Below are 25,297 nucleotides of genomic sequence, written 5' to 3'. Positions count from 1 at the left end.
GCTGTATATCTTCTGATATTAGTGGATCCAAGAGTTTTAAACTATGTATGAGAGTAATCTATGTGGATAATAGGGGAAGTAATGGATATTGAAGAGTTTGAGGGGCCAGAGTTGTAGAAGAATTACTGAAATTAGTGTACCATCACTGTGATTGAACTCAGAATTCTCCTAGAAATGTTATTCAGTAAAATATTTCTCCGAGAAATGTTTTCAGAAAGTGAAAATCTCTTTAGCATTTATATATTCAGCTAGAAATTATCATTTTGTTTGCGGACATATTCCCTTGATTTACTTTTGTATTATTTTCTATTTGACTTTACCTACATCTATTTTAAATGTTAAAGCAGAGTACTTGCTCATTATTTCTTCTTTGTTTCTACATGGTGCCTGGAGTTCTCTAATCTACACAAATATGAGCTTATGAATCACAAAATACCTGTCTTGAAAGGACTATCTAAGATGATCTCACCTGACTGCTATCCTTTGTGAGAGTCCTCACTACCAAATACCAACCAAGGAATTAACAGCTTTTTCTAAAGCATTTCCAGTAACAAGAATTCATTCTCCCTTGATAGCCAATTCCTTTAATTGGTCTACTAAAACTTATACTAAACATTGAATGAGAATAGGTCTTGCTTTGTAAAATTAACCAGAATGCTTATATCCATAATTTTTAGAAAATGCTACATCTGTAAAAAAAATCTGATTCATAAAATAAATAACCATGAAGTAGATAATTTACTTTTTATATCTTTCAGGATATGTACAGATACATATATATGCACTTATACACAAACTAACAAATTTGGTTATCCGAATCCTTTTTCTAGGGCTACTGGAAATATCACTTTTTTTTCCAATGGTAGGACAGGATAGTATTAATATTCAATAGAAATTCAACCAAGAACTTGTTGAGCAAAACTCAACAAATAAATATCTGAATAAATAAAAGAATTAATGAGTTCATTGTTTAATGACTCATTTAACTGCTGTTTTTGGTAAATCTGAACTATGTTCCAAATGATCACTCGAACTGCAGAGACTGCATATAAGGGAGGGGTGGTCATTCAGAGAAACATGCATTTTGTATTTGTTCTGTTGGCAGAAGTAGGGAAAATGGACAACAAAATACAACAAATGTCTGCTAATGTAAACACGAATTTGTGATAAGGATTGAATGGAAAATTAATTTCAGTACAGGGAGAGGCAAAATTAATCAATGGTCTACTTTGTGGCAGGACATGTTACAGACTGGTTACCGAGGACCTTGGGCTTCTCTTGTAGCTCTGTTGGTATAGAATCTGCCTGCAATGCAGGCAGTTCAATTCCTGGGTTGGGAAGATCCCCTGGAGGAGGGCATGGCAACCCGCTCCAGTCTTCTTGCCTGGCGTATCCCATGGACAGAGGAGCCTGGCGGGCTACACTACATGGGGTTGCATGAGTCGGACATGACTTAATGACTAAACCACCACCACCAGGGACCTTGCTGAAGCAGCAGTACTGTCTGACCTTGTTCTCAAAGTATTTTATTAAGATGGTGACCAGAGTTCAAATAGAAATAAAGAAATTTAAGCCATATAGCTCAGTTTATAGTTTCCAAGATACAGATAGCATTCCATTACAATTGTTATACAGTAGTGCCATATGCATTCTGCATCTGTGAAAGTCTTATTTACTTGGTGTATTTTACTATACCACATTATAAGGCTAGGCTAGGCTAGGCTAGGCTAAGTCACTTCAGTTGTATCTGATTCTTTACAACCCTATTGGACCATATCCCACCCAGGCTCCTCTGTCCATGGGGTTCTCTAGGCAAGGATACTGGAGTGAGTTGCTGTGCCCTCCTCCAGGGGATCTTCCCAACCTAGCTCTAACCCCCATCTCTTCATCTCCTACACTGGAAAGAGGTTTCTTTACAACTAGTGCCACCTGGGAAACCCCAATATATACATTAGTGTGCTATTTATATAAGGCCAGAAACTAAAAATAGTATAGTTATTACCGGCAAGTTAACTGCCATCAAGTGTATAGTGGTGTTAAGACAATTTTAGTGAACATTTCTTATCTGTTATAAATTTTTTTAAAATACTGGTCCCATTTAACTAACACTATGATCCACTGCTACTAAGTCACTTCAGTCGTGTCCGACTCTGTGTGACCCCATAGACATCAGCCCACCGGGCTCTCCTGCCCCTGGGATTCTCCAGGCAAGAACACTGGAGTGGGGTGCCATTTCTTCTCCAATGCATGAAAGAGAAAAAGTGAAAGTGAAGTCGCTCAGTCATGTCCGACTCTTAGCGACCCCATGGACTGCAGCCCACCAGGCTCCTCCGTCCATGGGATTTTCCAGGCAAGAGTACTGGAGTGGGGTGCCAGATTAAATATTTAGTATTAACTTATTTTTGTTGTTTTTTACAAATTTTTTTCCCTCCCTCAATCTGGGTCATTCTACTTCAGAATAATCTTATTTAAATAAGTAGTCTTTCTTGTGCTCTCATGAAATGGCAGTCTCCAAGCATTTCTCATGTTCCTTGGTGGGATGGTCACTTAATGATCAAATTAGAGCTCACTCAACCAGATCCATGGTAACAACAGTTACTAGACTGCATTTGTTCTTTTCAGATTTACAGAGCATCCAGGTGGAGTTCATTACTGGGAATCACCCAGCATGCTCCCCTGGCAGCAGATTAAGAAAACAGTCTAAATTAGAGATGGCTGCACTGCTCAACTTATTCCTTGTTGAAAATAAAGGCCCCCTGCACTTAGCCACATCCATCTTTTCTGTAGCAGCCTTCTATCCAGGGAGGTCTCGATTACTATTATGCTGCTGTAGTTGGACAATGCCTAAAATATTTATGAAGCTGAAAGCTGAAAAATTACAGATCTGCAGCTCATACATTCCACAGCTGCATGTTCTTGTTTGCAAATTTATAACTGGGAATTGACTCTTAACAAACTCCAGCTTTTGAACAATCGGATATATTTCTCCAACTCGCTGTGTTGCCCACTCTCTGTTGCTCTCACTCCCTGGGCTGGGCTGGCTGCAAGGGTGGTGCAGCCTCTGGGGAGGGAGGGAGAAGCAATGGATAGAGCTACATGCCATCAGTCACCAACAGCCCCTCTGGCTGATTAAGTAGCAGGTGTTAATAGGAACCCAGGGGAGTGCTCTCGGGTTCCCTCTAGCTGGAATGATAGTGACATGATTCAAGGCCTGAAGGGTTTGGGGCCCTTATAGGGTGGGGGAAGGGAAGTAGACTTATAAAGTGGAAAATAATAGAAGAGGATCTTTTTTGATAGACTTCTCCTAGTGCTTGAAAGGTTTGCAGTTTTTGAAGATTTGAACAATGAAAATCCTGATACAAATGCACCAGGCATTTAAAAGCAAATGAACAGATGTAGTAAAAGCACTGCTTGCTCTCTATAATTTTGGTTTTATTGGAGCTTTATCATAAATGATTTTAATTTTTATTTTGAACAGATACTTATTAGGTAAATATACAAGGGATTTGATGTTACAAAAATATGAAAAGATGTCACAGGCCTTTTAAATTGCAAAGCATATGCTTTTACATAAAGGGTACAAAGTTCAGTAGATGTGATAATCCAAATCAGTGATTATTAAACTATAAAAACTCCAGATATTATCTGTAAATTAATTTGATCTTTTGTCTATCTCAGAAGACTTGTTTAAAATTTGTTTTAATTTTGATATATACAGTATCAAAATATTTTAATTCTCCAAATGCTATCATGCTTCCTTCTGTTCACTAAACACCCCTTAACGACTAACACCATAGATTATCTTTTATACTTAAATAAGTAAAATTTAGTTTATAATTACATTTTGTACTTGATATAATACACTATATATTTTGGGGGCTTGGTTTACTTAACATGTTTGTGATATTCATGGATATTTCCGTATGCAGTTATATTTTATTCAATACTGTGTAGTATATAACTGGGTGAATATACCATATATTACTGGGAGAATATACCATAATTTTGGAGAAGGAAATGGCAACCCATCCCAGTAATCTTGCCTGGGAAATCCCATGGACAGAGGAGCCTATAAGGCTATTGTCCATGGGGTCACACAGATTCGGACACGACTGAGCAACTAAACAGCGTGATGTAATTTATACAATGTAAAACTGATGGTTATTGAATCCTTCCAAAATAGATATTAAACAATGTTTGTGAGAGCATTCCAGCCCATGTCTTTTGGTGAGGATACGTACACATTTCTGTTTGGTATAAACATAGGAGTTAATTTCTGGATCATAGGGTATTTAGATGTTCACCTTCAGTAGATGTTGACAATTCTTTGCTCTCACTGCTGGAAATAAGGTCCTGATTGTGTGTGTGTGTGTGTGTGCGCGCATGCACGTGTGTGTGTTAGAAGCAGGGAGAGAGCAAAAGAGAGAACTATTTTTTAGCATACATATGACTATTCATGTTTACTTTCTTTTCTCTTTATAGTTATTATAAGGGGAATTTTCTTAAAAATTTTTTTCCAATTTATACAAATTATGAAATTTACTTGCATGAGATAGTAGATAACACATTCTATCCCTTGATTTTTTTTTCATTCTTGATATAGACAGTTTTTTCTCTTTCTCTTTTACTAGTTGTTCCAAAGGTATTTCATTTTTATGAACTTTTTAAAAGAAGAAAATTTTGATTTTATTTTTTTCTCTTTCATTGTAAGCCTGCTGGCAACAGTTTTTCTCAGTTTGTTGTAAAATTAGTTTACAACTTTATTTCAAGAGTTTTTAGAATTTTTTGAGTAGAGAATTCTGAGTTGCTTTTCATCTTAACACTCTAAATATTTGCTCCATTGACTTCCGAGTACTGTGATTATTAGTGACCATTCAGATATCACTGTCTCACTCTCTCCCCGCACATAGACTTTTCCTCCCTACCATCCTTTGAAGGCAACATGTCTTTTCTTTGATTTTCTTAAAAATTAATTTTTATTGGAGATGGCACTAGTGGTAAAAAAACAAACAAACAAAAAACACAAAAAACAACCTGCCTGCCAATGCAGATATAAGAGATGTGGGTTCAAAACCTGGTTTGGGAAGATTCACTGGAGAAGGGCATGGCAACCCACTGCAGTGTTATTGCCTGGAGAATCCCATGTACAGAGGAACCTGGCAGGCTACAGTCCATAGTCTCTCACAGAGTAGGACACGACTGAAGCAACTTAGCACATATCACACATAATTCATTTACAATGTTGTGTTACTTTCTGTTGTATATTGAACTGAATTAGTCATACATGTAAACACACTTACAGAGAAGGCAATGGCAGGGCACTCCAGTGCTCTTGCCTAGAAACTCCCATGGACGGAGGAGCCTGGTAGGCTGCAGTCCATGGGATTGCTATGAGTTGGACATGACTGAGTGACTTCACTTGCACTTTTCACTTTCACACACTGGAGAAGGAAATGGCAACCCACTCCAGTGTTCTTGCCTGGAGAATCCCAGGGATGGGGGAGCCTGGTGGGCTGCCATCTATGGGGTTGCACAGAGTCAGACATGACTGAAGTGCCTTAGCAGCAGCATAAACACACTTATTCAGAATGTATTCCACCTAGCTCATTGTAGAGTATTCAGTAGACTTCCCTGTGCTCTACAGTAGGTTCTATTAGTTACTTATTTTATAAAGATTGTGTGTATATGTCAGTCCTAATCTCCCAACTTATCACCCCCACACACTCCTTTCCCCATTAGTAACCTAAGTTTGTTTTCTGCATCTGACACTTGCCATTTTGAAAATGCATTCACTTGTACCAATTTTTAGATTGCACATTTTAAGTAATATCATCTAATATTTGTCTTTCTCTGTCTAACTTCATTCAGTATGACAATTTCTAGGTCCATCCATGTCACTGCAAGTGGCATGATTTCATTCTTTCATTCAGCCACTCAATAGTGTCCTACTCTTTGGGACACTCAATAGTTACTCAGTAGTGTCCTACTCTTTGGGACCCCATGGACTGCAGCACACCAGGCTTCCCTGTCCATTATCAACTCCCAGAGCTTGTTAAAACTCATGTCCATCGAGTCAGTGATGCTATCCAACCATCTCATCCTCTATTGTCCCCTTCTCCTCTTGCCTTCAATTTTGCCCAGTATCAGGGTCTTTTCAAATGAGTCAGTTCTTCGAATCAGGTGGCCAAAGTATTGGAGCTTCAGCTTCAGCATCATTCCTTCCAATAAATATTCAGGACTGATTTCCTTTAGGATGGATTGGTTTGATATCATTACAGTCCAAGAGTCTCTCGAGTCTTCTCCAAGACCACAGTTCAAAAGCATCAATTCTTTAGCACTCAGCTTTCTTTATAGTCCGATTCTCACATCCGTACATGACTACTGGAAAAACCATAGCTTTGACTAGATGACCTTTGTTGGCAGTGTAATGTCTCTGCTTTTTAATATGCTGTCTAGATTGGTCATAGCTTTTCTTCGAGGAGCAAGTGTCTTTTAATTTCATGACTGCAGTCACCATCCCCAGTGATTTTGGAGCTCAAGAAAATAAAGTCTGTCACTGTTTCTACTGTTTCCCCATCTATTTCCCATGAAGTGATGGGACCAGATGCCATGATCTTAGTTTTTTGAATGTTGAGTTTTAAGCCAACTTTTTCATTCTCCTCGTTAACTTTCATCAAGAGGCTCTTTAGTTCCTCTTCACTTTCTGCCATAAGGGTGGTATTATCTGTATATCTGAGGTTATTGATATATCTCCCAGCAACCTTGATTCCAGCTTGTTTCATCCAGCCTGGCATTTCGCATGATGTACTCTGCATGTAAGTTAAATAAGCAGGGTGACAATATTCAGCCTTGATGTACTCCTTTCCTAAAATCTTGCCATATTTATTACCATAAATGTGAAAAGTAAAGCAAATTTCATTGTTATTAAAATGAAAAAAGAACAGAAATACATCCCTTAGATGACTGAGATATTAAAAGATAGCAGAAAAGACATTGAAATATCTATCAGTAGTGTATTAAATATAGGAAAAGATAAATAAAGTAGAAAACAATGATAAAGTATATCCTGATAGAGTTCTTTTTGGCTGAGTAATATTCATTGTGTATATCTATATCACCACTTTTTTTTTCTTTTATAAATTTATTATTTTAATTGGAGGCTAATTACCTTCCAATATTGTAGTGGTTTTGCCATACATTGACATGACTCTGCCACGGGTGTACATGTGTTCCCCATCCTGATCCCCTACTCCACCTCCCTCCCCGTCCCATCTCTCTGGGTCATCCCAGTGCACCAGACCCGAGCACCCTGTATCATGCATCGAACCTAGACTGGTGATCCATTTCACATATGATAATATTCATGTTTTCATGCTATTCTCCCAAATCATCCCACCCTCACCCTCTCACAGAGTCCAAAAGACTGTTCTATACATCTGTGTCTCTTTTGCTCTCTCACATATAGGGTTATCGTCACCATCATTTTACATTCCATATATGTATGTTTGGTTCAGTTCAGTAGCTCAGTCGTGTCCGACTCTTTGCGACCCCATGAATTGCAGCATGCCAGGCCTCCCTGTGCATCACCTACTCCCAGAGTTCACTCAGACTCACGTGCATTGAGTCAGTGAAGCCATCCAGCCATCTCATCCTCTGTCGTCCCCTTCTCCTCCTGCCCCCAATCACTCCCAGCATCAGAGTCTTTTCCAGTGAGTCAACTCTTCGCATGACATGGCCAAAGTACTGGAGTTTCAGCTTTAGCATCATTCCTTCCAAAGAAATCCCAGGGCTGATCTCCTTCAGAATGGACTGGTTGCATCTCCTTGCAGTCCAAGGGACTCTCAAGAGTCTTCTCCAACACCACACTTCAAAAGTATCAATTCTTCAGTGCTCAGCCTTCTTCACAGTCCAACTCTCACATCCATACATGACCACAGGAAAAACCATAGCCTTGACTAGACGAACCTTTGTTGGCAAAGTAATGTCTCTGCTTTTGAATATGCTATTTAGGTTGGTCATAACTTTCCTTCCAAGGAGTAAGCGTCTTTAATTTCATGGCTGCCATCACCATCTGCAGTGATTTTGGAGCCTCCAAAAATAAAGTCAGCCACTGTTTGCCCATCTATTTCCTATGAAGTGATGGGACCAGATGCCATGATCTTTGTTTTCTGAATGTTGAGCTTTAAGCCAGCTTTTTCACTCTATTTTCACTTTCATCAAGAGGCTTTTTAGTTCCTCTTCACTTTCTGCCTTAAGCGTGGTGTCATCTACATATCTGAGGTCATTGATATTTCTCCCGGCAATCTTGATTCCAGCTTGTGTTTCTTTCAGTCCAGCGTTTCTCATGATGTACTCTGCATAGAAGTTAAATAAGCAGGGATGACAATATACAGCCTTGACATACTCCTTTTCCTATTTGGAACCAGTCTGTTGTTCCATGTCCAGTTCTAACTGTTGCTTCCTGACCTGCATACAGATTTCTCAAGAGACAGGTCAGGTGGTCTGGTATTCCCATCTCTTTCAGAATTTTCCACAGTTTATTGTGATCCACACAGTTAAAGGCTTTGGCATAGTCAATAAAGCAGAAATAGATGTTTTTCTGGAACTTGCTTGCTTTTTCCATGATCCAGTGGATGTTGGCAATTTGATCTCTGGTTCCTCTACCTTTTTTAAAACCAGCTTGAACATCAGGAAGTTCACGGTTCATGTATTGCTGAAGCCTGGCTTGGAGAATTTTGAGCATTACTTTACTAGCGTGTGAGATGAGTGCAATTGTGTGGTAGTTTGAGCATTCTTTGGCATTGCCTTTCTTTGGGATTGGAATGAAAACGGACCTTTTCCAGTCCTGTGACCACTGCTGAGTTTTCCACATTTGCTGGCATATTGAGTGCAGCACTTTCATAGCATCATCTTTCAGGATTTAAAAAAGCTCCACTGGAATTCCATCACCTCCACTAGCTTGCTTTGTAGTGAGGCTTTCTTTTCTTTTTTTTTTTTAATTTTATTTTATTTTTAAACTTTACATAATTGTATTAGTTTTGCCATATATCAAAATGAATCCGCCACAGGTATACATGTGTTCCCCATCCTGAACCCTCCTCCCTCCCCATTCCATCCCTCCGGGTTGTCCCAGTGCACCAGCCCCAAGCATCCAGTATCGTGCATCGAACCTGGACTGGCAACTCGTTTCATACATGATATTTTACATGTTTCAATGCCATTCTCCCAAATCTTCCCACCCTCTCCCTCTCCCACAGAGTCCATAAGACTGTTCTATACATCAGTGTCTCTTTTGCTGTCTCGTACACAGGGTTATTGTTACCATCTTTCTAAATTCCATATATATGCGTTAGTATACTGTATTGGTGTTTTTCTTTCTGGCTTACTTCACTGTGTATAATAGGATCCAGTTTCATCCACCTCATTAGAACTGATTCAAATGTATTCTTTTTAATGGCTGAGTAATACTCCATTGTGTATATGTACCACAGCTTTCTTATCCATTCATCTGCTGATGGACATCTAGGTTGCTTCCATGTCCTGGCTATTATAAACAGTGCTGCGATGAACATTGGGGTACATGTGTCTCTTTCCCTTCTGGTTTCCTCAGTGTGTATGCCCAGCAGTGGGATTGCTGGATCATAAGGCAGTTCTATTTGCAGTTTTTTAAGGAATCTCCACACTGTTCTCCATAGTGGCTGTACTAGTTTGCATTCCCACCAACAGTGCAAGAGGGTTCCCTTTTCTCCACACCCTCTCCAGCATTTATTACTTGTAGACTTTTGGATCGCAGCCATTCTGACTGGCGTGAAATGGTACCTCATAGTGGTTTTGATTTGCATTTCTCTGATAATGAGTGATGTTGAGCATCTTTTCATGTGTTTGTTAGCCACCTGTATGTCTTCTTTGGAGAAATGTCTATTTAGTTCTTTGGCCCATTTTTTGATTGGGTCATTTATTTTTCTGGAGTTGAGCTGTAGGAGTTGCTTGTAATTTCTTGAGATTAGTTGTTTGTCAGTTGCTTCATTTGCTATTATCTTCTCCCATTCTGAATGCTGTCTTTTCACCTTGCTAATAGTTTCTTTGATGTGCAGAAGCTTTTAAGGTTAATTAGGTCCCATTTGTTTATTTTTGCTTTTATTTCCAATATTCTGGGAGGTGGGTCATAGAGGATCCTGCTGTGATGTATGTCAGAGAGTGTTTTGCCTATGTTCTCCTCTAGGAGTTTTATAGTTTCTGGTCTTACGTTGAGATCTTTAATCCATTTTGAGTTTATTTTTGTGTATGGAAAACTCTCCAGAAAGCAGGAATAGAAGGAACATACCTCAACATAATCAAAGCTATATATGACAAACCCACAGCAAACATTATCCTCAATGGTGAAAAATTCAAAGCATTTCCTCTAAAGTCAGGAACAAGACAAGGGTGCCCACTTTCACCATTACTATTCAACATAGTTTTGGAAGTTTTGGCCACAGCAATCAGAGCAGAAAAAGAAATAAAAGGAATCCAAATTGGAAAAGAAGAAGTAAAGCTCTCACTGTTTGCAGATGACATGATCCTCTACATAGAAAACCCTAAAGACTCCACCAGAAAATTACTAGAACTAATCAGTGACTATAGTAAAGTTGCAGGATATAAAATCAACACCCAGAAATCCCTTGCATTCCTACACACTAATAATGAGAAAACAGAAAGAGAAATTAAGGAAACAATTCCATTCACCATTGCAACGGAAAGAATAAAATACTTAGGAATATATCTACCTAAAGAAACTAAAGACCTATATATAGAAAACTATAAAATATTGGTGAAAGAAATCAAAGAGGACACTAACAGATGGAGAAATATACCATGTTCATGGGTTGGAAGAATCAATATAGTGAAAATGAGTATACTACCCAAAGCAATCTATAGATTCAATGCAATCCCTATCAAGCTACCAACAGTATTCTTCACAGAGCTAGAACAAATAATTTCACAATTTGTATGGAAATACAAAAAACCTCAAATAGCCAAAGCAATCTTGAGAAAGAAGAATGGAACTGGAGGAAGCAACCTACCTGACTTCAGGCTCTACTACAAAGCCACAGTTATCAAGACAGTATGGTACTGGCACAAAGACAGAAATATAGATCAATGGAACAGAATAGAAAGCCCAGAGATAAATCCACGCACATATGGACACCTTATCTTTGACAAAGGAGGCAAGAATATACAATGGATTAAAGACAATCTCTTTAACAAGTGGTGCTGGGAAATCTGGTCAACCGCTTGTAAAAGAATGTAGTGAGGCTTTCTAAGGCCCATTTGACTTCACATTCCAAGATGTGTGGCTCTAGGTCAGTGATCACACCATCGTGATTATCTGGGTCATGAAGATCTTTTTTGTACAGTTCTTCTGTGTATTCTTGCCATCTCTTCTTAATATCTTCTGCTTCTGTTAGCTCCATATCATTTCTGTCCTTTATTAAGCCCATCTTTGCATGAAATATTCCCTTGGTATCTCTAATTTTCTTGAAGAGATCTCTAGTCTTTCCCATTCTGTTGTTTTCCTCTATTTCTTTGCATTGATCGCTGAAGAAGGCTTTCTTATCTCTTCTTGCTATTCTTTGGAACTCTGCATTCAGATGCTTATATCTTTCTTTTTCTCCTTTGCTTTTGGCTTCTCTTCTTTTCACAGCTATCTGTAAGGCCTACCCAGATAGCCATTTTGCTTTTTTGCATTTCTTTTCCATGGGGATGGTCTTGATCCCTGTCTGAATTAGTATACTGTATTGGTGTTTTCCTTTCTGGCTTACTTCACTCTGTATAATAGGCTCCAGTTTCATCCACCTCATTAGAACTAATTTAAATGTGTTCTTTTTAATGGCTGAGTAATATTCCATTGTGTATATGTACCACAACTTTCTTATCCATTCGTGTGCTGATGGACATCTAAGTTGCTTCCATGTCCCTGCTATTATAAAAAGTGCTGCAGTGGACATTGGGGTACATATGTCTCTTTCAATTCTGGTTTCCTCAGTATGTATGCCCAGCAGTGGGATAGCTGGGTATATGGCAGTTCTATTTCCAGTTTTTTAAGGAATCTTCACACTGTTCTCCATAGTGGCTGTACTAGTTTGCATTCCCAACAGTGTACGAGGGTTCCCTTTTCTCCACACCCTCTCCAGCATTTATTGTTTGTAGACTTTTGGATAGCAGCCATTCTGACAGGCGTGAAATGGTACCTCATTGTGGTTTGGTTTGCATTTCTCTGATAATGAGTGATGTTGAGCATCTTTTCATGTGTTTGTTAGCCATCTGTATGTCTTCTTTGGAGAAATGTCTATTTAGTTCTTTGGCCCATTTTTTGATTGGGTCGTTTATTCTTCTGGAATTAAGTTGCAGGAGTTGCTTGTATATTTTTGAGATTAATTGTCAGTTGCTTAATTTGCTATTATTTTCTACCTTCTGAAGGCTGGCTTTTCACCATGCTTATAGTTCCCTTTGTTGTGCAAAACTTTTAATTTTAATTAAGTCCCATTTGTTTATTTTTGCTTTTATTTCCAATATTCTGGGAGGTGGGTCATATAGGACCCTGCTGTGATTCATGTCAGAGAGTGTTTTGCCTATGTTTTCCTCTAGGAGTTTTATAGTTTCTGGTCTTACATTTAGATCTTTAATCCATTTTGAGTTTATTTTTGTGTGTGGTGTTAGAAAGTATTCTAGTTTCATTCTTTTACAAGTGGTTGACCAGTTTTCCCAGCACCACTTGTTAAAGAGATTGTCTTTTCTCCATTGTATATTCTTGCCTCCTTTGTCGAAGATTGGTGCATGGATTTACCTCTGGGCTTTCTATTTTGTTCCACTGATCTATATTTCTGTCTTTGTGCCAGTACAATACTGTCTTGATGACTGTAGCTTTGTAGTAGAGCCTGAAGTCAGGTAGGTTGTTTCCTCCAGTTCCATTCTTCTTTCTCAAGATTGCTTTGGCTATTCCAGGTTTTTTGTAATTCCATACAAATTGTGAAATTATTTGTTCTAGTTCTGTGAAAAATACTGTTGGTAGCTTGATAGGGATTGCATTGAATCTATAAATTGCTTTGGGTAGTATACTCATTTTCACTATATTGATTCTTCCAATCCATGAACATGGTATATTTCTCCATCTATTTGTGTCCTCTTTCTTTCACCAGTGTTTTATAGTTATCTATATATCAACATTCAGAAAACGAAGATCATGGCATCTGGTCCCATCACTTCATGGGAAATGGGGAAACAGTGGAAATAGTGTCAGACTTTTTTTTTGTGAAGGGGGGGGCGCCTCCAAAATCACTGCAGATGGTGACTGAAGCCATGAAATTAAAAGACACTTACTCCTTGGAAGAAAAGTTATGACCAACCTAGATAGCATATTGAAAAGCAGAGACATTACTTTGCCTACAAAGGTCCATCTAGTCAAGGCTATTTTTTTTCCAGTGGTCATGTATGGATGTCCGAGTTGGACTGTGAAGAAAGCTGTGCGCCAAAGAATTGATGCTTTTGAACTGTGGTGTTGGAGAAGACTTCTTGAGGGTCCCTTGGACTCTAAGGAGATCCAACCAGTCCATTCTAAAGGAGATCAGCCCTGGGATTTCTTTGGAAGGAATGATGCTAAAGCTGAAACTCCAGTATTTTGGCCACCTCATGCAAAGTGTTGACTCATTGGAAAAGACTCTGATGCTGGGAGGGATTGGGGGCAGGAGGAAAAGGGGACGACAGAGGATGAGATGGCTGGATGGCATCACCGACTTGATGGATATGAGTTTGAGTGAACTCCGGGAGTTGGTGATGGACAGGGAGGTCTGGCGTGCTGCGATTCATGGAGTCACAAAGAGTTGGACACGACTGAGTGCCTGAACTGAACTGATACATAGGTCTTGTGTTTCTTTAGGTACATATATTCCTAAGTATTTTATTCTTTTTGTTGCAATGGTGAATGAAATTGTTTCTTTAATTTCTCTCTGTTTTCTCATTGTTAGTGTATAAGAATGCAAAGGATTTCTGTGTGTTAATTTTATATCCTGCACCTTTACTATATTCATTGATTAGCTCTAGTAATTTTCTGGTAGAGTCTTTAGGATTTTCTATGTAGAGGATCATGTCATCTGTAAACAGTGAGAGTTTTTTATTTTCTTTTCCAATCTGGATTCCTTTTATTTTTTTTCTGCTCTGATTGCTGTGGTCAAAACTTCCAAAACTATGTTGAATAGTAGTGGTGAGAGTGGGCAACCTTGTCTTGTTCCTGACTTTGGGGAAATGCTTTGAATTTTTCACCATTGAGGGTAATGTTTGCTGTGTGTTTGTCATATATAGCTTTCATTATGTTGAGGTATGTTCCTTCTATTCCTGCTTTCTGGAGGGTTTTTTTTTTTTTTTTTTTTAAGATTCTTTCTTCTGTCCTTGTTTTCAGCCATTTGATTCTGATATGTCTAACTGTAGTTTTCCTAATATTTATTCTTCTCATGGTTTCTGATTTTCTTGAATACACAGGTTAATAGTGATATAAATTTTTGGAAATTTTCTGCTGTTATTTCCATAGTGTTGCTTCTATACTGTTACCTCTCTTCTTTCCCTTTCTTATGCTCTGATGGGATATTTTCTCTTGATCTCTCTTCAAGTTCAGTAATCTAATCTTCATTTTTATCCAATTTGATGTTCAGCCATTGAGTTCTTAATGTATAAAATATTGGTTGTCCAGTGCTATAGTGCCCATTTTTGTCCTTCCTTATTCCATGGATGCACTCTATGATTGTTTTTCTACTTTATTTTTTCCTATATTTAGTATATTATTGATAGATATTTCAAAGTCTTTTCTACTCTCTTTAAGATCTCAATCATCTAATGGGTCTGTTTCTGTTCTCCTTTTTTACTTGAATAACAATAAAATTTTCCTTATTTTTCACATTTATGGTTATTTTTGGATGTATGCTAGAATTTGCATATTAATTAACCAGGGGCTTCAGATGATACTATCTTCCAAAAGAGTTTTCTCTGTTAGATGTGAAGGAGAGATAACATCTGTCCAATTAATGATTGAGGCAGTTGAGAATAGCTTGCAGTTTTAGTAAGATTTGGTCTTCCTCTGCTGCTGCTGCTGCTAAGTCACTTCAGTCATGTCCAACTCCGTGAGACCCCATAGATGGAAGCCCACCAGGCTCCCCTGTCCCTGGGGTTCTTCAGGCAAGAACACTGGAGTGGGTTGCCATTTCCTTCTCCAACACATGAAAGTGAAAAGTGAAAGTGAAGTTGTTCAGTCCTGTCCAACTCTTTGCGACCCCATGGACTGCAGCCTACTAGGCTCTTCTGTCCATGGATTTTCCAGGCAAGAGTACTGGAGTGGGGTGCCATTGCCTTCTCCGTGGTCTTCCTCTAGTCAGTTCCTAATTCTAGAATGTAGTCTTTGGAGCTTTCAAGATGGTGCCAAGGGGTGGCTTTTCCTCAGCCCTAAGAGAGTATTGGAAACTGAACTCTGTTCTTTGGACTTCTCAGCATATTCCTCTAGTCTGCAACCCTAAGAACCCAATCTGGTAAATATCTTGACAGTGAGACTAACCCTGTGATTGAAACTTGCCTCTATCCTAGAATACAATTGTTTCTTAAGAACTTATGACTACCGAAGATTAACTCCTTTTAAAAGATTTTGTCCTGGCTCTCTATCATACTGTGCTATCCCTAAAATTCTAGGTTGTTCCTCTAGCTGCATGCAGATAGGGCTTCAAAGTTTCTTCTCTTCCTACCTAGTAGAGGCTCACCACTTATACTAATCAAAGTCTTCAACTCAAGTCTACAATTACCAAATGCTTTCAAGGGAAAAAGCAAAAAGGAAAGCTAGCTCACCAACAAAGCACTATTTACTCTGATATTTTGTTCATCTAGTCTTTGTTGCAATGATGTCTTTGTGATATCTTTAAATATTATAATTTAATTTCATTTTCCTAGTTTTAATGTAGGAGCATTATTTTAGTATGACCTACTGTCCATATTCAAGAGCAGAAATTAATTTTATTTATTATATTTATATAAGCACTGTGTCTTCATCCTGCTAAGGAAAACAGAAGACCTTCCTGTGGAATTTTAAATCAGGGATGTACTGGTAATTGTTTAACAATCATTTCTGCAACAGGGAAGGCAGAATGGTGGAGAATGGAGCCCAGATTTTTAGGTGTTCATTTGCATGGTGTAAATCCTCTAATCATGGCCAATTCCAAGAACCGCACATGACATTACTGAATGCAGAGTTAGGAAAAGATGCAAGGTCCTGCTTAAATCAGTGTCTAGAGTTGCAATAGGTTGAAATAATTTTCTGTAACAACTAAGGGTTGAAACCATAACTATTCCTAGTATAATTTTGGAGTTGAATCACATTGACCTTTCAACAGGAAAAAAGAAAGTTTCAAATGCAAAGAAACTCAAGATTTGGACTTATGTTAACTCAATCATTGAAAAACAGTAATTACATTGTTAATCATTGGTAGCTACTATTTATAGGTATTATTTCTCATCATTATAGTTATCTTAATAATTTGATTGTACATTAGCAAGATGTTTTAGCTATAAACATGAAATTAATTTTATATACATTAAAATATTTATGATGTCTTAAATAGTTTCCCTTGAGCCATTATAAGCAGCAATAGTAATAGAGAGATGTAAGAGAGATTTTTGGATGAGATGGCTGGATGGCATCACTGACTCAATGGACGTGAGTCTGAGTGAACTCCGGGAGTTGGTGATGGACAGGGAGGCCTGGGGTGCTGCGATTCATGGGGTCACAAAGAGTCGGACACGACTGAGTGACTGATCTGATCTGATCTGATTACAATTAAATTATAACAATGCTGTAAAAATAACCAACATTGTTCTTTCTTGTAGAAAAGAAGAAAGTATAACATTCAGAAGACCACAAATTATTTACTATGTTAGAGAATATTGTGAACTCCCATTTCCCCATTTCTCTGGCTTCATAATTAGAAATTAAGACTCAGTGATTAAGAGAAAAAGGTAATTACCCCACATTTTAAGAGATAAAATAATTGTTTCTGGGTAGCCTATCCAAGGCTTTTTGCAGGTGGCAGAACTGACTCTCAAACGGTTCCAAGTAAACTTGAAGTGAGACACACACACACACACAAACACACCAAAAAAAAAAAAAAGAGAGAGAGAGAAAAGGACACAGTGTTATGTAGTTTACTTTCCCATCCTAGCTGATGAAAAGCCAGGAAAAGATAATACCTGACATTTTCACCTGCTAAGGTGAAAATTTGCCTCCTTTGGTGGGGTAATTCCCCAAAGAAAAGAGGTTCTAGATGCTTGATAGTCAAAAAGGATGATAAGTATAAATTGTATCACCTTGAAAGTAATTTATGGTTTATCATACCAAGATAGTACAATTAAAATAAATGTATGACATTAAAGTAAGGAAGCATTACTATCTGAGTGACCATACAGATTAATATTTATTCTGCATTGTACCTATCTTAATTCTTGCATTTTATTTCCTGACCTATCAATTTAAAGTGATACAGCGGTATTAAGTGTTTGCTACTTAATTAGTTGATTTGTAGTGCAGCAGCAGCAGCAGTTCAACCTACCTTAATATTATTCAGCTTGCTGATGCTCTTCATACATTAAATATACAATTGTCTTTTCAACTTTGACACCTAAGTTTAGGTCAATTCAGTTACTCAGTCATGTCCGACTCTCTGAGACCCCATGAATTACAGCACAACAGGCCTCCCTGTCCATAACCAACTCCCGTAGTTCACCCAAACTCATGTCCATCGAGTCAATGATGCCATCCAGCCATCTCATCCTCTGTCGTCCCCTTCTCCTCCTGCCCCCAATCCCTCCCAGCATCAGAGTCTTTTCCAATGAGTCAGCTCTTCGCTTGAGGTGGCCAAAGTATTGGAGTTTCAGCTTTAGCACCATCCCTTCCAAAGAACACCCAGGGCTGATCTCCTTCAGAATGGACTGGTTGGATCTCCTTGCAGTCCAAGGGACTCTTAAGAGTCTTCTCCAACACCACACTTCAAAAGCATCACTTCTTCGGAGCTCAGCTTTGTTCACAGTCCAACTCCCGCTCAGTCGTGTCCGACTCTTTGCGACCCCATGAATCGCAGCACGCCAGGCCTCCCTTCATCACCAACTCCCAGAGTTCACTCAGACTCACGTCCATCGAGTCAGTGATGCCATCCATCAAATTTTATCTTCATATCAACTCTGTGGTTTTGTTGTAGAAAATTCTTGGCAGGTAGATTTAACTACTATTATCATCATCAGTGAACAGATATGAAAATTGACAGTTTAAGACCTGGGATGATACTTCAAGAATCATTTACCAAACTAACACCTGGAGGATATGTACTAAATAGTACTAATTTTGTAAGTTCAGTGACCTAATAGGAAATGCAAACCCCTTTCCTTTCCTTAATGGAACTTTGTACAGTATCTTAGACTTTTGACTAAGATATTACTAATGGCTACTTAGTAATACTTACTAAATAAGTTATTAAAGATTGCTAATATTTATTATGTTAAACTAAACTATTCAGTAAACTTGTTCATAACTCTAAGTTGGTATTTGGGCAAGAAGTATCACTAAAACACAATGTTTGGCAATACAGTAAAGCTCTTCTTGTATATGTGTGTGTGTGTGTGTGTGTGTGTGTTTTAGTAATTGGAAATCTTGCAATTTTAGTGGAGGATTTTTTGTAATCAGTGCAATGTGGAATTTATTTATGTTGTGGTTTTGAATAGCTGCATTTTTGCAAATCTTATGATAGATTCATCTCCATCATTATCCAATCCACTTGTTGGGTTCATGTTTGAAGGGAACATTCTCCTTTGGGAACCACTAACCTGTGGTAATTTTTATACGTAAGATTAACATTACTGAAGCTTGTCTTTCAAACTTTTCTTATTAATTGCGGTAAAAGGATTATTTAAAAATATTTATCCTACCTCATTCACCAGGTCTAGAGCTATGACTTATAACCTGTTTGTAACAAAAACATCCCCAAGGTATTGTATTTTATGTTGTCCAAGGACAGCACTTAGAGAGCCAGTGATAAAAAGTATGGAACACAAATGAGAATCATCATAAGCCTATCCCTAAAACAAATGATGAAAGTGAAAGTGAAAGGACTTCCCTGGTGGCTCAGAGGTTAAAGCGTATGGCTGGAATTTAGGAGACCCGGGTTCGATACTATGTGCAAAATCTCCTGCTGTAAATCAGTTGTCTTTATCTTCTAAGATAGTTTTAATTTCTCCACTGGAGACTTTTTTTGACTCTCTAAGTAAAAAGTTTGAGACCTACTACTTTCAACAAATGGATTTCAACCCTTTGTTGAGAATTCTGTCCTATTTTTGAGCTAAAAGCACCTGGTGGTCTCTTTTGAGTAAATTGTTAGTAATAATAAAGTAATGAAGTTTGAAAATGACTTATGCATCATAATATGCTTACATATAAAAATTACAGTAGGTTCAAAAATTATATCATAAAACAACCATTTTTATTCTCTTCCATTCAGATAGAACTTCCCATTGTTGCAGTAGGCCAAGCAGGTTAACCAGCATAGGCAAAGTTAATTCTAGAGAGAAAAGTCACATTAACTTTGGTGAGACTTGGAGATATTATTTTTCATCAAGTATGATCTTACAGAAAATTATATTGAATAGTGAATATATTAGCATTATTCTCAGCCATTTATCAGTTACAAATACTTTAATGTAATTGATTAGACTTTTAAACAAATTGTCAATATAACTTGAAAAAACTCTCATTTAGAAAGGTAAAGTTGGTAATAGCTTTAGTTATGTATAATAGATGTAAAATAAGAATCAAAATCTTCCCCAAAATTTGATGCTAGAGGGATAAATATGCATCAACCCATGCCAAATAACAAGTATATTAAAATATATTTAATTTACATAGGTAGAAATAGTTCTGAAAATTTTTGAAGCAATTGTAAATAATTTGCCAAAATTAAAGCAAGTTATAAATGCAGACTTGAATATATCTTTAGGTTTCTTATGAAACTGATTAAATCAGACTTAACCTTTTTTCTGCCTAAGGTCCTTATTATAGTTTCTCAAGGTTTAAGGCAAGAAATATAAAAATAGAAAGCTTTAGAAATTTGCAGGGAATTAGAGTAAATTTATAACTTAATCTATAATTCAAAATAACAGACTTTAGAATAAGTTCCCAGAAGTTCTAATTAGCTCTGCAAATTGGCAAGTTTTGTTCAGTTTCATCTGATGGCTTTGAAGAAGTAACTTCTGAGTTTAGGCAAAGTCTATTCCATATTTTCTGGCATCCCTACTAGCCAAATATTACCATAAATTACATTGTAGTTTCCCAGATTGTTTTTCTGCACAAATGTCTTAGTAGGACTCATGATGAAGCAAACATGAGTGGGACAAATTCAAGTTTCTTTGTATAAAATGGCCAGACCATCTCATAGCTAACATGCATTGAGACTCTCTAAGAGAGGGAGGGATATGGTATTGGCAAGGCAGAGAGATGGAGAGAAGCAGAGACAGAAAAACTGAGAATCCAAACTAATTTGAACATCCTGTTTGACAGTAGTATTGCAGTAGTATATTCTGCTATTTCTTCTGAAATCACAATCACTTTAAACTTTGGTAACTTTTTTTCTTCCAGATTTGTAAATCATCAAGCTCACTTCATGTCGATTTCTCTTTGGATTTAAGAACTTGCACACTAATGAGTCTCCATGTTCCTCAGAGACCCAAATATCTTTAAAATATTATTTATTGATATTTCCTGCCTTAGAGTTCTATAGCTCTTTTTACAATTTTCCAAAAGTGCAGGTGGCCAAATCATTTCTTTTAGGAGTGTTCAGATTGCTGTTCCTCAAAGCCTGTTCACTCAATGAGGCTAAATACACATCCATGCAAGATGAGGATGGTATTGAGTCAGAAAAATCCTGAAGGACCTAAAGACCAAAATAAACATGTTTTCAACTCCTCTGACATCTGGTACTCAATGTGAAATAGCAATATTGAAAAATTGCTAAAAGATGCTTATTTCAAAAGTTTGATTCAAATAATTATATATTAGTCTCTGTCAGTATTATTGAGATAGTGATACAGAGAAGAATGTTCACTAGCATGTTCAATTTGACAAAGCTATTCCTAAAATAATACTTTATTATAGTACAATTTAGATATGATGATTCATTTAAAAATATTTTTTGTTTGTAACAAGAGGACATTTTCCCCCCGCCCTAGTCTTGAAGTGGAGAATATAGGGAACACTTTCTGTGGCTCTAAGTTAAAGCATTTTACATTGCTCAGCTTAAAAAGGCTCTTATGATAATTGTTGAGAATTTTAGTGCAGTAAATTTGCACTATAATAGAACACGTTTCCCCTTCAAGCAAAGCTTAGTCCTAGGAGAAATTTAAAAATTCCAAGTCAGAACACCTTTCATCAGCCTGAATGCTGAAAAATGCCTTGAATTAGAGCAAACCTGTTGGGAAATTTTCTTTGACATATTTGAGCTAATTGATGTTTAGTTACTTGGTTTGTTAATTATTCCTCGACATTGTACAAACATTTATTGTCCACTATATATTGGACAGGCTTCCCTGGTGGCTTAGATGGTAAAGAATCTGTCTGAAATGCAGGAGACCTGGTTTTCATCCCTGGGTTGGGAAAATTCCCTGGAGGAGGACATGGCAACCCACTCCAGTATTCTTGCCCAGAGAATCTCATGGACAAAGTAGCCTGGTGGGCTACAGTCCATGGGGTTGAAAAGAGTTGGACACAACTGAGCGACTAAGCACATATATCAGACACTAGTGTAAATGACAAAGAATAAGATAGCATATACCGGTTTTATATTTTAGTGGAAGAGACAGAATTTTTTTAAAAAGCACAAATAATATAAAATAATAGTAAATTCCATGCAGATATATCATGTGGCCATTGTACATTGGGTGATCAATGGAAGATAACACTTAAATTTGAGTGGCACAATAAACCAGTTAAGCACAAGCCAGTGAAAAGAACATATCATGCAGAATGAGAAGCTAGCACACAGATTCATTCAAGCAAAAATTAGTTTGAAAGAATAGAAATTCCAATGCAGTTGCAAAGTGGATGATGGGAAAGAGATGGGAGTTGAGAAGAAAACAAAGTGGCAGCAAAAAGAACATTTTAAGTCAGATTAAGGAGGTTTTTTAAGTCTTAAAGTATTTTAAGTAGTGAGTGATCATCTGGAAAAACTGCTAGAACAGCAGAGCTATAAGCAAAGAAGGAGACAATTGCAATAGGCAGAGATGGTGGTGGAATTCACTAGCCTTGTAGTATTGGAAGTGAGAGAATTGGATGTTAAGGGAAAGTTCTGGGTGTCCACAGAGACTAACTAATGGGTTGAACATTGCATGGGAAAATAAAAGGTTAATATAGAGTATAGTATTCAGTTCAGTTCAGACACTCAGTCGTGTCTGACTCTTTGAGACACCATGAATTTTAGCACGCCAGGCCTCCCTGTCCATCACCAACTCCTGGAGTTCACCCAAACTCATGTCCATCGAGTTGGTGATGCCATCCAGCCATCTCATCCTCTGTCATCCCCTTCTCCTCCTGGCCCCAATCCCTCCCAGCATCAGGGTCTTTTCCAATGAGTCAACTCTTCACATGAGGTGGCCAAAGTATTGGAGTTTTAGCTTCAACATCAGTCCTTCCAATGAACACCCAGGACTGATCTCCTTTAGGATGGACTGGTTGGATCTCCTTGCAGCCCAAGGGACTCTCAAAAGTCTTCTCCAACACCACAATTCAAAAGCATCAATTCTGCGGCGCTCAGCTTTCTTCACAGTCCAACTCTCACATCCATACATGACCACTGGAAAACCATAGCCTTGACTATCACTTAGTTATGATGTGATAGTTATGACTATCACATAACCATCACTTCATGGCAGATATATGGGGAAACAGTGTCAGACTTTATTTTTTGGGGCTCCAAAATCACTGCAGATGGTGAATTCAGCCATGAAATTAAAAGACACTCCTTGGAAGGAAAGTTATGACCAACCTAGATAGCATATTCAAAAGCAGAGATATTACTTTGCCAACAAAGAGTATAGTATAGTCTGAACATATTCTACTCAGTTATTGCTGTCAGTTTTTAACTTATTATGGTATGTCTTGAAAAATATGACCAAAATTTCTGTTTAGTTTTTCTTATACTTGATAAATGAAACAAAGATTTTTGAGAGGACTTCTAGCTTTAATAAGTGAAGATGGTAATGAAACCAAAAACAAATCAATAGAAAAACACAGTAAGGCAATATGACTCTCTGGATTAAATGCCTCCCTATGCTTATTTCATGTTAATATTGGAAAGCTCTAGTTATCAAATGGTATAAGGAAATCGTACCATAATCTATCTTTACTATCTAGATCAAAGTTCAAAATGACAATATATAATGCATTATCCTCCAAAATATATTTATTGAGAGAGGAGTTTCACGATTTGGTGGCAGTATGTTTGTAAAACATTGCATATTTGCAAAACATTTATATACACATACATGCATGTGTATCCTAAGTCATCTCAGTTGTGTTGACTCTTTGTAACCCTGTGGACCATAGCCTGCCAGGCTCCTCTGTCCCTGGAATACTCCAGGTAAAAATACTGGAGTGGGTTGCCATGAACTCCTCCAGGGGATATTCCCAACCCAGGAATCAAACCCCATCTGTATGTCTTCTGAATTGGCAGGGGAGTTCTTTACCACTAGAAACACCTGGGAATCCTATACACCTACATAGGTACATGTAAATATGAATATATATATATACACACATATATATATGAAATAAGTAATATTAACATTTAAATTTTATAAGCTTTTTGGGAAAAGCTAATATAAATGCCCAGATACACAATTTATCAATATGTTACAGAGCAGCAAAATCATATTATGTTTTTATGTCCCAGGAATAAGAGATATTCAGGGAAACCATGTTACTGGTAAATAAATTAAATTTGCTAAAATATAGAAGAGCTATATTTTATAAAAGTTATCTTATATAATTAGGTATTTAAACCACCAAGAAGTAGAAAGTAAGGTCACTCTAAATTATTGCCCAAGAATTTTAGACTTCTGTGCGATGCTAAAACTGAGTAATAGTTTGTCATGAATATCAAAATTAAAAAAAAAACAACTTAAGCAATAGAAGTATGTGGCAGTTACAATTTTCTATGCCTAATTTATCCCTCCCCTACATCTTTCCCCTTTGGTAACCATAAGTTTTTTCTCAAAATCTGTGAATCTGTTCTGTTCTCTAAATGTTTCATTTGTATAATTTTTTTTTTAGATTCCACATATAAGTGATATCATATGATATTTGTCTTTTTCTCTTTGACTTCACTTAGTATAATAGACTCACTACTATATATAAAATGGGCTTCCCTGGTGGCTCAGATGGTAGAAAATCTGCCTACAATGTGGGAGACCTGGGTTTGATCCCTGGGTCAGGAAGACCTCTGGAGAAGGGAATGGCTACCCACTCCAGCATTCTTGCCTGTAAAATTCCATGGACAGAGGAGCCTGGCAGACTACAGTTCATGGAGTTACAGTGTTGGACATGACTGAGCGAATAACTTACGTAAAATAGATAACCAACAAAGACCTACTATATATCACAGAGAACTCTATTTACTATTCTGTAATAACCTATATGGGAAATGAATGTGAAAAAAGAATGGATATATGTATAATTGAATTGGTTTGCTGTACACTTGAAACTAACACAGCTTTGCAAATCAACTGTCTGCCAATATAAAATAAAAATTGAAAAAGAAAATGTTTAATTAATTCTAGAGAGTAAAATAAACTAAAAAACTTTTTGCTATGCCTAGAACTAAGATCGGAGAAGGCAATGGCACCCCACTCCAGTACTTTGCCTGGAAAATCCCATGGATGGAGGAGCCTGGTAGGCTGCAGTCCATGGGGTCGCCAAGAGTCGGACACGACTGAGCGACTTCATTTTCCCTTTTCACTTTCATGCATTGGAGAAGGAAATGGCAAGCCACTCCAGTGTTCTTTCCTGGAGAATCCCAGGGACAGGAGAGCCTGGTGGCTGCCGTCTATGGGGTCACACAGAGTCAGACATGACTGAAGTGACTTAGCAGGAGAACTAAGATACACCATGGAAGTATGAGGGTGGAGGTGAGTAAACTTTTCACAAATATAAATACATTAAACTATAATACTTATAGCAAAACCCGTTAAGAGTTGC

At 37.5% G+C, this 25,297-nt stretch overlaps 1 long non-coding RNA gene across 5 annotated transcripts in view; it reads left to right on the top strand.

The window, feature by feature from the left end:
• LOC123334984 overlaps window positions 1-25,297 on the top strand; it is a 389,678-nt gene that overhangs the window by 201,345 nt on the left and 163,036 nt on the right. For 3 of the 5 annotated variants that reach the window (XR_006553166.2, XR_006553165.2, XR_006553169.2), the window contains exon 3: window positions 16,897-17,025. The exons of the other annotated variants lie outside the window; for them this stretch is intronic. This is a non-coding gene — a long non-coding RNA (uncharacterized LOC123334984). The remainder of the gene's footprint in view (window positions 1-16,896; window positions 17,026-25,297) is intronic. 5 annotated transcript variants of the gene reach the window in all.

This window comes from Bubalus bubalis, chromosome 9 (assembly GCF_019923935.1).
Source record: "Bubalus bubalis isolate 160015118507 breed Murrah chromosome 9, NDDB_SH_1, whole genome shotgun sequence".
Taxonomy (NCBI): domain Eukaryota; kingdom Metazoa; phylum Chordata; class Mammalia; order Artiodactyla; family Bovidae; genus Bubalus; species Bubalus bubalis.
Note: the sequence above shows the minus strand (reverse complement) of the source record. Positions and strands in the feature narration are given on the sequence as shown.